The following is a 13,358-nucleotide window of genomic DNA, read 5'->3' as shown; positions in this document are numbered from 1 at the left end:
TACTCTACCAGTTACTAATTAACTGAACTAATTAACTAATAATTAATTACCTTCTAGTGCTACTTACCCAACTGTTTCAGACCAAGCTTATGCCTGAACCTTTTGAGAAATCTCTTCCAACCACAAAATGGGCCACAGATCACTATCTGAGCACATCACTCCTTTTAACGTAAGGATGTGCTGCTGTGCCCAGTTTACAGATTCAGAAGGGAGTCATATTAACTAGTCCAAAAGTCATGCAGGAAATCTGTGGTTTAACAAAGTCTCAAATACAACAGACCCCTATACCCCTTTTACACACCTGAAGGTCCTCAATGATCTGTCCCTTGAGACTACAGGCTGTCTCAGTTTCCCAAGTCAGCTGTCAGGAGTATTAGCTTATAATCATTGAGAATAATGAGATTGCTCCTATTGCTGTCAACTGGAGCTTTGCAATTAATTTTAACAGGAACAGGCTCATTAGCTTCAGATTAAAGATGCCACAGTGCTGCTCTCATATTGCAAACAGAGCAGTAGGTTTGTTAGTAGTTAGAGGGACTGTGCATGTAATAGAAGCATACATATCTACAATATGTATGTTGTTGAAACAACGACAGGTTTTATTTCTGTAGCCACAGAACAACCTACAGAACCATGAAGCATCCTGCATCTAACTTCTGCCTTGTTTACCTTCTCAAGGTCTCCATTAACTTATCTCTTAGTCCATAACATTGCCAGTCTGATGTAGTTTTCAAACTGCCACCGTTTAAAAGGAAAAATTAGCCTACATCTATGGAAATTTTTCTATTCTTTTACCCTAAAATAGAGACTGGAGGAAAAGCTGTTCCAACACTAAGGTAAATATACATGAGCACTAGCTGACGCTCCTACAGGACTGTCAAACTGAAGGATCAAATATCCCATGATTTGCCATGATTAAGGACATACCCGCTTCCCAGCATGTGCTTAAGTTTTGCCAAGTCGTGAGACAGCAAACTTTAAATCTGTAACATGACTGATAGAAGTGTTATTTTTTAAAGGTTTAAAATGTTTTAGCACTAAATATTAAGTCGCTCAGAGATTGGAATATGTATGGGATCAATTTTGCACCACATTTCATCAGTCTTTTATACTGTGAAAACCAGTGGCATTACTCTGGCTTAAAACCAGTGCAATGGAATGGAGACTCATGCCTGTGGTCACTAACATGACCTAGCTGTATATACAAAAGGATATGGGAAAAAAAAATATTAAGAAAGGGTGTCAAAGCTCAAACATGTCCTAAAATGACTTTCCAGTGTAACACTATGTAAAGTCAATATTGTGCTTTGATAAACACTTTGGTAGCATTAGCTGGACATGGTCTACGAGTCCCACTTTTGATTCATCATTGGGACTACAGAATTTAAGTCCAAGTCAACAACAGAAAGTTGCACCACCTTGCCACCAAACTGTGGTGGTGCCAGCAGTAGGCCAAACTGTTTGCGTGGCATAAAGAGGTCACATGCCATCCAACGTTACAGATGGAAGTGGATTCCAGCAAAAACTCTGACATGACCCTAGCTGTTAGGCTGCGCTGTCTCCATTTCAATTCTCTCTCAGACAGTTTCTTGCTGAATCCAAGACTGTCTTTTGAGTTTTGCCCTTGGTTTATGTTCTTATAATAATTACACACAGTAAATGTCAGAGAAGATTCATGAAGGCCATGAGGAGATAGGCCAAGCAGTACAGAAGAAATTTCTGTGCTAGACAAAGCTATCAGACACAACTCATGAAGGATTGTAGTCTGGAGAAAAATGGCTTGGCAAGTAAAAATGAAGGCCATAAAGTCACAGCCTTCACTGAGAAAATTCATTTAAATCAACCAAACATGAGAAGGTCCATACTGCTGTTTGCTCCTTTGGGTTTGTTTTTCTCAGTTTAGAATCAGATCTTCCTTTGAGCTCTTTCTGCCAAACTCTTGACAAGTTTCATTTTGAAAACTGACAACGAGGAAGCTTTTAACTGTTTTTATATTAATCTACTTCAAACTCATTTTTATCTAGCTACAGGCAGGGCTTAATCAACTACAGGTTCTTTCTCTAAAGCAGGCCTCAGCTCAACTTAACCACAGTTTACACTGTGGCCTACATTACTGAATTCCAATGGCATTTAACTTTTCAAGGTCTTTCTTTAGAGTGGTAACACTGAGCTTTACATGATACACAGACAAGGGCTTAGGAAATGCCAGCTGGTTACTCCTGAAAGGATTCACTGATAGACTCCACCACCACTAATGGAAAACTGAAGGATGCACTTAGCCAGAACGATGTCAGATGTTAGGCTTTCTCACTACCCATCACACACACACACACACTAACACTTTCATGCTTACTGGGAAGCTCCTGGAAGAGCCCAATTTTGCATTCCCTGCAACCTCCCAAATTCCCCTGGATTTCACTGACAATTTTGAGTTGCACAAGCATAATTCCCTCTCCAACTAGTAACGTCTGCCAGAGCCACAAAAGGCATGACTCTCCTACAACTGTTAGCCAGAAGATTTAGCCTTTTTGAGCTCAAATTGTCAAGCTATCCTCTAGCTCTGGTAGTTCCAGGTTCAATTCCTGGTAATGATTAGGACAACGGTTACTTCACGGAGAACACAGAATCCATCTCCAAGTACTTCAAAAATCCTCAATATGGAAGGAAACCTTTAGTTTTATTTTAGTAGGCATAAATATACCGCCATACTATCTCAGGATATGACTGGGAAAAGCATTGAAAACTGATTTGTAATAGGAGATGCAGATTAATAATAAATGGTTACATAACACAAAATGGCACATAGTATTAGGAATCATTAACTGCAATAAAAAACAGATGTCACTCTGTCTGTAACAACCCTGCAAAATTCGACTTGCCTGTTACCTCTGGGATATTTTTTTACATATACACTTACATGTTAAAATTTGCAATTTCCATGGCAAAGACGAGACAAGGAGCTTTTATGTCTCAGCTTATGAGGTTTGATAATAATTTTCTAAAGTTGCCTAGGATAGAACACAAGAACTGCAAGCAGCTGACTCAAAGAATCACATAATATTATCTGTGTATGTATTTACAGCTTGTGTTTAGGAGGAAAAACACATTCAGTGAGAGAATGACATCTTTTCAAGGATTTAAACAAAAACACAAAAAAATCAGAGTGGAATTAGGGCTTACAAGCAGGAAGATATACAGCGATAATTGCATAAGAGCCTCCCTGCAAGGCTTTCTCTCCGCCACCTTTAAAAGGCATGCCGAAAAAAATACAACAGGTCACTCCTAAACATGATTTGGTTAGTAGGAAGCAAATGCCGGTAGAAAAACAGGCAATGGCTATTTCCCTGTATCACAACAGGAATAATTATTACCTTTTCTCTAAATTTAGCAGCTTTCTTGTATACCCTTTCTACAAAAATCTTGACTATACTTCCAAGTTATAATATTAACCAAATAAATCTGATTTTCTGTATTGACTTGAGGAAGCTCACTATATGAGCACATACTCTTTTCTACACTGTAGCCTAACACAGAAACTGTTTAAAATCTCAACTCTGAAAAAACTTCAGAAAGAGCTTGATTTGAATTTTCCCTGCAGTCAGTGGGACGTGCTTATCTATATTTATATGTTTGGCAGCTCCGGACCCAAAAGAGCTACAGCAGGTTCCTCTCTCCCTGTGCACATTGAGGTCTTTTCAAATCCCACCAACCATTTAGGGAACTCCAGCTCTCAGCTAAATAAAATGCTTAAAATAATCTGAAGTGCACAGCCTAGCCAACTCCTGCCCTGTGAACGTATTTTCTGCCAAAGGGCATCAAAAGTCTTCGACGCATTGTAAAGTAGTAGAGAACTTCCTACCCTTTGGAAAAAATGAAGGCCAGTCCATGTGTTCACTTGGACTCACACTATCAATTGCTTGTTCCTACCTCCACAAAACCCAATCAAACTTGTATTAAGGGCCTCATACCATGTTGTAGGTCCACGCAAACCCCTCCACTCCTGTAGAACAAACCTCAGCATGTCAACTGGTGACAATCCTTGTTGTCGGGAGCAGTAAAAATCTACATATTTACTTTTTTAATCAAGCTGAAATTTATAATCTAAAGCAATAGGATGACTTGGCTTCTGTCTGCCTAGAGAAGAAAGTGCAAGCTGTTGCAGAAAAAATAACATTTACTGATGATATACAAATTTTAAGAGAGACAAGTGTGAACAAACAAAAGCTGTTTCATCAAATTCCATAATAGAGATATGCAAAGGAAATGCCAATATACATTACATTAACAAGATGCAGTTACTGGCAGGTACTTAACCCTTCCAAAATCAGTGATGCTGGAAACCATGAGGCTGGATTTCCTCATTTGCTTGCACAGTACATTCTGTTTGGTCTATCATGGGAAAATCCCCTTTTGCTCAACTCCATAGTTTATTTTGGTGCAAAATTCCCCTCAAACAGAGTGATGTGACCACCTGACCTAAGCCGTAGTGTAGTAACACACATACATACTACTCTTTCTCCTACGGCACCTTTTGCAATGTATGCTGTCCACACGCCAAAAGCTCTTTCACTGATAGATTGTTTATTGGGAAATTAGATAAACTGGCCAACTATGCGTACCAATTAAAGGTAAAACACTGATAAAAGCTGGCTAGAGGAACAGACAGGCAGGGATTTATAATGAGAGAGAGCAAGCTTGATGTAGGGAAGAGCAGGAAAAAAGATAAAAATGCTTTTTGTAAATTAGACCAATTCAACTGGTGTATGCATACATCAGGTATTTACATGTCACCATGATAACCATAGGATCCACCAAGGAACAGTATTCCTGTAGGAGCAGAGGCCCGAACAGTCCAACAGTTTTGCATAGGGCCCTGCTGAGAAGACTGGCCAGGAAAGGTCTTAGCCGAGACACACCCCCCTCCCCACACACAAAACCTGCAGGCTGTAACGCTCTCCCTGGCAGAGCCGAGACACTTGCAAAGTGAGATGACAGCTGGGCATGGTTTTGTGGAGCCTAGCAAGGCCCACACAGGGCACTTGTGTGCCTACATCCCTTTGCAGACCTATCTGCTAGAATCTTACTCAAGTTTACACAGGCCATCTGTGTAACAGCCCAAGTGACAACGCTGGTGCACCACCGCCCACCACACCAGTCGCTGAACAACAACGCCGTCTCGCTCTTTTCGACCGCCTTCTGCCACAGCTCTCTCCACTATAAGCCACTGATTTGGAAACAAAAATCCGTGCAGGGCCATTTCTCATGGAAAGCAGAATTAAACATCCTGGGCACCAAGCTGAAAGGGAGTGGGGGTCTGAGAGGCAGATGCCCCAGCAGGAACAAACTGGGTAGAAAGCCGCTGCCTCAAGTGCATTTTGAAAAGCTTACATATTGCACGATTCCCTAGCTACTCCACACTGCGCTTCTGTACACTGCACTATATAATCTCCCAGTGCAGTAGGTGGGCTGGCTATTTTTAAAGTGCTTTGGATGAGTTTAGGCTGATTATCATGCCTCTTTGAGAGACTGAGTTTTGCCTCAGAAATAAATACATCTGGCAAAAGAAAACAAAGTCAGGCTTTATATAAAATTTACAGTGAACATAAAATTAAGTCTAAGTACAAGACAAATCATTTTGATAAGTGGTTAATAAGTTAATAAAGATACTATTCATCAACCCACTGGAGCTGAACATTATAGTGATTTATAATTCTCTGGAATGTTTTTTACTGGTGTATTTATAACTGCTTACACCACATGGTCCTCACATGGCTAACAAGCTCTGCAGGAGCTGTTTGTTATTTAGGAAAAACACATTAATGAAATCTTCACATAAAGTGACGAGACAATATATTGTAAGATACTACATTTTATAATCCATACATGAAAAAAAGTAGTTACCAGACCATTCTTTAAGTAACTGTTAACATATTAAGCCAGCAGCAGTGGTTCATGAATATTAAATAAACAAGAAAGTAAAGGCTTGCAATAGAAAACTCTTCTATTGCTGTCAAAAGTGGAACCTAGTGAGCTACAAGGCACTAAGAAATGCATGCTGCTGAATCCATTCTCAGGTTAAAGAGTTTGAAGCTCAGCCTCGGAAAGGGTTTGGATAATAAAGCATCTCATTAATTGTTCCTGGCAAAGGTGAGAGAAGGTTGTGCTACGCACTCTCTGTGTGCTTTGTCGTGTAGCTGGTAACAGTGCTGCTCTCTGCTAGGCCCAAGTGGCTACAGGAGGACCTCACCGCTCCCTAAGGCAGGCACTCAGCATTCAGGTGGCACTCACAGCGGCTGCAAGAGAAGGGTTATGAACTCTTGCACTTCCACAACTCAATTTCAAACAGACTTTCAGTGCCAAGAGTCTTGCACAAAAGCTTGGTTACAGATTAGGAAAATGAATAGGAAAATAATGCAGTTGCTCCCGTGTCAAAATTTAACTGAACTCTACATATATCCCCAAGGTCCTACAATTCACATCCAAACACAGACTTAGACACATAGGAATAAGGCAATTTTAAGACAGAGAGAATTTCTAGAAGAGCATTGTTTGAGCTTTATTGACTCTATTGACTTTGTTGTGATTTAGAAAGACAAACTAAATGGCCAAATTATCCTGGAAAGCATCAGACGCTTTTTCACAAGTGACTGTGATCTGGTTAGCAGGACACAAGAGTGGACTCTGCACAGCTATACTGCATGCACCCTCTGGGTCTGAACTCGGGGCTTGGCCCAACAGACTTACTGCTCCTGTGTACAGATTCAGATATTTACTGTCCTCCTTGTGTCTCCCTCTCTTCTTTTCAGACCAAACACTAGCTGTATGAACAGTTTTCCCCAGTTTCATCTAGACAGCTTGACTTTGAACTGGAACAGAGCAGGGGAGACCTCCTTGCGCAGCATCCCCCAAGCTTTACTCATACAGCAACTTCTGTCACCACCTCTTTGCACTAAATAGAGACCCCTGAACAAACTCACCTTCGTACACTAGCTCACCCCAGGAGCCCGGGGAGGCTGCAGAATCATCAGTAAGAAAACCCATAGCCCACGGTCTGACAAACTGTGTGGACCAGTAAGTTACGACACAAGCCCAACTGAAGTTTGAACAAAGTGCAGCTACAGACAACCCCTCTGTTCTGTTCCTGGATCAGATAATGAGATGTTTGTGATTCTGGACACTTTGTTTGTTTTGCATCTCTTTCTGAGACCCTCTTTGTCTGACCTGTGTGTACTCCCACAAGGTGTACCTGGACATATTTCTCACAATGAGTGCTACATCAGTGATTTAGTGCATTAGAGAGCTGCTTTTTAACTTCAGATTTACCCTTGTACTTGGAGTCCTCCGGCATGTACTTCAATGCACCACTGGTACATAGTAAGCCGTTTTCCTCATGGTGGATCCAAGGGTGATGTTGCAGGGTACCATCTAAAGCACCTCACTTGCAATGTGAGTGGTCCAGCACTGCTTCTCCTCTACACACACACGGCGCATCCCTAAGACCTGCAGCCGCTGATAAAGGTGCAATGCTGACCCACAGTTCCAGAACCACAAGGGATCATGCCCAGCCAAACCCCTCTTTGCATCACAAATACAGTCTATATGTTTATACAGTGCTTGGAGCATTCTGATACAATTCTGTATCATTTTGCAGAGTTGCAAAGTCCTCCAGGACTGCAGAAAATCTCTGGAGAAATGGAAAAGAGCAGAATGGGAGGTAGAAAAATAGAAAAATTACTGGCGGTCGTCTGTGAACTTCATGAACCTATTACAGAAACCCCAGATGCAAAATGCAATATAGAGCTAAATTCCAGCACCCATTACTCACCCTGCTTTTGCAACATGAGTAAGTCATGCACGGAATAAGATACTGCCCTGCATGAGACATCCAGTATAACCTGGACCACACTGCATGAGGGATTTTCTGTCCCAAAAGCACAGAAAAAATAAGTGGAAAAAAAAGTAGAAAAAGATGACAAAATGTGTAAGTTTAGGTCAACAAATTATCCAAAAGACAACGTATGAGTTGCAGTTACACATATATACCCTGAACTCTGATTTCAGAGTAGATACACATACCATGTTCTTGTCAGGCACTTGCCTACGGGTAGATGATTTTGCTGGGCATTAAATACCCTCTGAGGGGGAGGAGGGAGGTCAGATATTTTTTATCATCCTTAAACTTAATCAAATTTCTTTCCAACTTTGTTCTAGCTCCAGCTTAGTTTCATCCAAGATTCCCTCTAAATGTACCCGACCCAACATGTGGGCTAGGCAGGCTTTAGGAAAAGGAAAGAAACAAATTAAGAGATTGCCTCTTGCTTTTTCGTTCTCTCTCTACTTCTTCAATCTTTCACTGTTGCACATAGATTGAAAGTTGCTTTCCCGCAGAGAAATGCAGGGCATGTTAAATAAGGGGCCATTTAATCAAACCACAATCTCTGAACACTGCTTTCTGCATGGTCAATGGTCCAGTCTCTTCCTGTCCCATGCCACCACCAGTCACTCTGTTGCAAAGCCTCACATTTCCTATCTTCCTTCTCTGCTCTCCAAACACCCTCTCCTTCCCCTTTTCCTCTTTCACTTGCTTCTTTTGCTCCTCCTATATGCACAATGACATACCACTGTGCTATCATACTCCAACTCTCGAAATTTTGTATCAAAATTAAAAAGCCAAGTAACCATGACTGATGATAGAGGAGGTAGGACTTCAAGCACCATGCACTAAGGAAGCAAAAATGTCTATACTGGGCTAATGCAACCTCTTCTGTGCTGACAACAAGCGAGCACTTACGAAAAAAAAAAAAGTGAAAACATCAGGTTAGGGATTGCTCCAAACAATGTAAGTCCTTACAATTTTTGTCTTTTAGTGGTCTGGGGATTTCCAGTGTGGCAGCAGGCATCCAGACTACTATACTCTGTATCTATACATTCATTTCCTCAATTAATTTTTCAGCACCCTCTCATTCTTGTATTTGTGAGAAAGTGATTTGTCACAGCACTAGCAAAACTAGCCAGCTGCAACAAGGCTTTTACCATCCCATACCAGGGTAACTTCAATAAGTAGTTGTCACACCTTGCCCCAACACAGCCACCAATGCCCCACAAGGTTTCTACAGTTCATCTACTGTCCATGCTGACTCTTCAGGCTAGTCAACCCTGCTTCTTAGAGCTATTTAACTACTTAGCAGGAACCAGCCACAGCTGCACCTTATCCACATCAGCCAACCCACCGCCACTGAAGCCAGCCCACAGCTGTATGTTATCAATGCTAATTAACCCAACTTCATTCCTCTACAGTGATTAATTGCTGTTTGAATCTTTTTACAGAACTAATACGCAGTGCTTCCACTAGCATCCTGTATGACTGCTGCCATGCTACATCCAGTCCATATAGCCATAAAGCTTTGTTTCACATCCAATCAGTAATCGCAGGCTGGTATTATCCTCCACAATCAAAACAAAACAACTATTGTTATATCACATCTGTTTTCTAGCTTCCAGCAAGTGTTTAAGAGCAGCTCTGGAACCATACACGTTTCACAAAATACCTTTTCCAATTCATCACACTGTAGTGCCAGTGGTCATATAGCGCAAATTAACTCGTAGGTTTTTGGATGTAAGCCTGACAGCAAATGCCAGCCCCTGATTTTCCACAGCCCAGAGTACACACATTCACAAACAGTTGTAACACTTACAATAACACTTTGTTAAATGCCAAATCTAAAAAGAGGGTTCATGTTGCCTTAAGAAGATAGATGAACAAGGTAGTCGCTGTAGTAGTGTTAGCCTACTTTTCAAGAGTTACTGGACAACATGATATATTCATAAGCAGAACACAGCTCATACGCAACTCAGGAAACATGATTTTCAAGATTCAACAAATTTGAATAAAACCCCTTAGGGTCCTTTCAGGTTTTGTTGACAATTTTTCAAGAATTTGTGTAGCTTCTGCAGCTGCATATCATAGGATTTCCAGAACGGGTTGACTCAGACACACCCAAGTATTCTTGTACAGTTCTGTTATTTGCAAGGTGCTCCACGAAAAGGGACAGTTATGATTTGGCTATACTCATTACTTTGTTTTAATTGTCTTCACATACTTTCACAGATCTTGGTCTTGATACTGCTGGGCTTCCTAGCAACATGAAGAAACTTAAGACTTGATCCTTCAAAGAATTCACAACCCCAACCCAAAGAGTCCCACTGATCTAGTGAATTTTGAATCAGGTTAAACACACAGAACACTATCAAGTGCAACAGTAAAACCCAAAACTGAACTAGAGGGATAATATGGTCTGTCTCTATTCTTGTGACTTTCTACCTTCATAGAGGGTGAAATTCTGACCTCAAGTAACATCACTGACTAACCTATGGAAGATTTCACCGATAACGTTTCACTAATACATAGGCCTTACAAGTTAATTCACTTATGCTGTTATTTCTAATTTGAGAGCAAGCTGCCTAGAAACTTGTCAGAATGTTTACTCCTTAAAAATAATTCTCAAAAGAAGGAAGCGAGGGCTGCAGAATACTGAATGTATGAACTCAAAGGCTTAAGCGGTCAGTTTCAATTTTTCATATATCTGATGCAATTTTCTTAATGGTTGCAGCATAATTCTAAATTACTAACAGGGCATTTGTCTCTTTCATTTCTTTTCTTTCCTTCTTTTTCTTTTAAATATGCAGCTGCAAATTAATGCAAACTCATTCAGTGATACCCAGGAGAAAACTTCTATTTTGTAAAGTGAACACTGTGCTTTCGGGACTTCTCTGAAAACTTTTAACAATGTTCTGCCCTTGGGCCTTTCCATCCTCCAATCCCTAGCTTGAAAGCTCGCATTCTCACTAGCCATCCCTTTTTAAATATACTTCTGTAAAACTGCATTGAAGTGAAAAATGTCCACGAGGACCTCTGCTTTATTATTTTAAATAGCAAAGGTAGCTCTCCTGCCTTGATCGTGGCATCTTATACATTTATTTTTTTTTTTGCCAAAAATAGCAATAAAACAGACCAATTCCCAGCTTCCTATGTTACAGCCAACAAACTGATTACATTATTGCTAGATAACATCACTTCTTTGGAATTAGGCTGCTAGCTGAGGTCTTATTATAGTAGTGAGTTCACACTGCCACAGTTAGCAATGTCAGCATTTCTATTATAATAGCCTCTTCCTACTACTACTCTTTTTTTCTCAAAGGACTGAAATCTGGACTTAAAAATTAACTTAAGGTTGAAGCACTGACAACATAATCCCCATCCATAAGTCCACAGTTTATCATTTTAGCACATTTATGACAAGTAGCTTTGAAGCGTTCCCAAGCACGGGCCCAGTCATGCCTTCTTCCTACATCCAAAACCGGAGCGTGTACCCAGAGAACGGAGCGCTCATTCCCACTCCCTTCGCAGCTGGCGTTTCTTGATAAAGCAGCTTTTAACAATCTCTTACTTTAGGGAGTAAACTCTTAATATTAAATCTCTTAAGTCTGGGGAGCCACTGCTTTCAAAAGGGCGCATCCAGCCGACAGGGTGGACTGGAAGATGAGTGTCGCCACAGCCTCACGTCTAAAATCCCTGTCACACCCTGGACACCACGCACGAAATGTGGCTCTCCAAGTGCTGCTGGCGCAGAGCTGCATGGCGCGGAGGGTCGGAAAAGGCCCCACCTGGGCCCGCCGAGCCCGGCTGAACGCTCGCCAGGGAGGCAACTGCCACTTGGCCTTGCTGGGACATGCCACCGGGACCCCACGGCAGCCACATGCGGCAGGACCCCCGCAGATGCGCCGTTGCGGCACACCGTGCTCCCGGCGCTCTGCCGGCGGGGCCCTTTCCCTGTGCTTGCCCGCCTTTCCCGGTGCTTGCCCGCCTTTCCCGCCCCCTCCCCGCCGCTCCGCTGGCTCCCGGCCGCCCTCGCCTCGCCCGAGCGAACGCCGGCGGCACGCCGCGGGGCGGGCTCCCGGGGACCACGGCGGGAGGAGGGCCCCGGCCCGCGGGTGTCGCCCTGGGAGCCTGGCGCCCGCGGCAGGGACACAAGGGACGCCCCCCCCCCCCGCACCCGACGGTCACTTACGTTGGGGGCGGGTGCCGCCGGGAGCGCTGGCGGCCGCGGGGCCGGACCCCGGCCCGCCTCCGACGGGGGTGCCGGCCCGGCAAGGGGGGGGGCGGGGGGGGGCGGCCTCCCGTTCGGTGTCGGAAGGGTGAATATTTGCCGGTAAACCGGGCGTTTATTCCACTTGGCAGAAGCAGAGGGGCCGGGGCAAAGGGGGGGGGGGGGGGGGGGGCTCCGTGCCCGGGGAAGGGGGCGAGGAACGGCCGCGACGTGCCCGCTCTCCGCTTGCCCGGCGGATCCGCTGCCCGGCGGCTGCCGCGGGCCGCCGTGAGTTACCCCCGGCCGCGGCAGCGGCAGCCTCGCCGCGGCGTTGGCAGCTAGACGAGCCGCGGCGCGGAGCTGCCGCTGTCCTCGGATGAACCCGGCGGGGCTGCCAGCGCCAGCCGAGTGCGCGCAAGGCGAGAGCCGGGGCTCTGCCGGCGCGGCGGCGTGCGACACCCCCTCGGCGGGGCTGGCGGAGACGGGGCGGGGGGCGGGAGGGGGGGGGCGAGCCCCTCGGCGGCCAGGCCGGAAAGGTAAGCGTGGGACAGGAAAGCTGCGGCGGGGGCACGGTCACAAAAAGGGCACGGGGCGGGGGGGGAGAGGCGCTGCCCCCCGAGGAGGCGGCGGCGGCGGCGGCCCGGGGCGCGGGGAAGGGTCGGCGCGGCCGGGCCCTCCGCCCCGAGGAGGCGGGAGGATGGGCGAGCGCCCCTCCGCGCCGGGCAGGGCGGAGGAGGCTGCCGACAGCGGGGGTGCTCATCGGAGCGAATGGCAACCACCACCCCCCTCGGCCCTGCCCTGTTGAAAAAATAAAGCAACAGCAGCCTCTGCCCCGCGGGGCAGGGATCCGGCTCCTCCGGGGCGAAAGGTGTGCCGCTGCACCACCGCCTTATCTCCCCGCTCCCGGCCGCGGAAACCGGGGCAGCAGCTGGCAGCTGCCGGCGATGTCTCGAAAGCCGCGGGCAAGGTCACGGCCGCCCCCGCTCCTCGCAGTGCCCAGCGCCGCCGCCGCGCTGCCACCGGCGTGTCCCCGCGGCGGCGTAACCCGGGGAGGGCTCATCGCCAGCGGCTTCCTGCGCTCCCACCTGTCACGCTTAGTTTTTCTCTGTGCCTTTGCTCTCCGCCCTCCCCATCCCCGCCAGCTGGAGCGGGCGGGTCCCTAAAGACGGGGCAGGTCGCCCCACGCGAAAGCATGGAATGTTCGAACCCCGGGAAGACCCCATGTGCCCTCCGCCCCCGCCCCGGCGGCCCCGGAGCCGCGCTCCTCCCGGG

The 13,358-nt window shown here is 45.5% G+C and overlaps 1 long non-coding RNA gene across 2 annotated transcripts in view; it reads right to left on the bottom strand.

The window, feature by feature from the left end:
* The window catches only part of LOC119151591, a 166,815-nt gene extending 154,264 nt beyond the window's left edge, over positions 1–12,551 (bottom strand). For both annotated transcript variants that reach the window (XR_005105468.1, XR_005105467.1), the window contains exon 1: positions 12,069–12,551. This is a non-coding gene — a long non-coding RNA (uncharacterized LOC119151591). The remainder of the gene's footprint in view (positions 1–12,068) is intronic.
* Positions 12,552–13,358: the final 807 nt, after the last annotated feature.

Source organism: Falco rusticolus, chromosome 7 (genome assembly GCF_015220075.1).
Source record: "Falco rusticolus isolate bFalRus1 chromosome 7, bFalRus1.pri, whole genome shotgun sequence".
Classification (NCBI taxonomy): domain Eukaryota; kingdom Metazoa; phylum Chordata; class Aves; order Falconiformes; family Falconidae; genus Falco; species Falco rusticolus.
The sequence above is the reverse complement of the archived record's forward strand: the minus strand, read 5'-3'. Positions and strand labels throughout refer to the sequence as shown.